Here is a 510-nt window from a genome sequence, read left to right on the forward strand (position 1 = left end):
CAGAGTCCATAAGACTGTTCTATACATCAGTGTCTCTTTTGCTGTCTCGTACACAGGGTTATTGTTACCATCTTTCTAAATTCCATATATATGCGTTAGTATACTGTATTGGTGTTTTTCCTTCTGGCTTACTTCACTCTGTATAATAGGCTCCAGTTTCATCCACCTCATTAGAACTGATTGAAATGTATTCTTTTTAATGGCTGAGTAATACTCCATTGTGTATATGTACCACTGCTTTCTTATCCATTCATCTGCTGATGGGCATCTAGGTTGCTTCCATGTCCTGGCTATTATAAACAGTGCTGCAATGATCACTGGGGTACACGTGTCTCTTTCCCTTCTGGTTTCCTCAGTGTGTATGCCCGCAGTGGGATTGCTGGATCATAAGGCAGTTCTATTTCCAGTTTTTTAAGGAATCTCCACACTGTTCTCCATAGTGGCTGTACTAGTTTGCATTCCCACCAACAGTGTAAGAGGGTTCCCTTTTCTCCACACCCTCTCCAGCAT

This window comes from Bison bison, unplaced genomic scaffold (genome assembly GCF_000754665.1).
Source record: "Bison bison bison isolate TAMUID 2011002044 unplaced genomic scaffold, Bison_UMD1.0 scf7180017864130, whole genome shotgun sequence".
Taxonomy (NCBI): domain Eukaryota; kingdom Metazoa; phylum Chordata; class Mammalia; order Artiodactyla; family Bovidae; genus Bison; species Bison bison.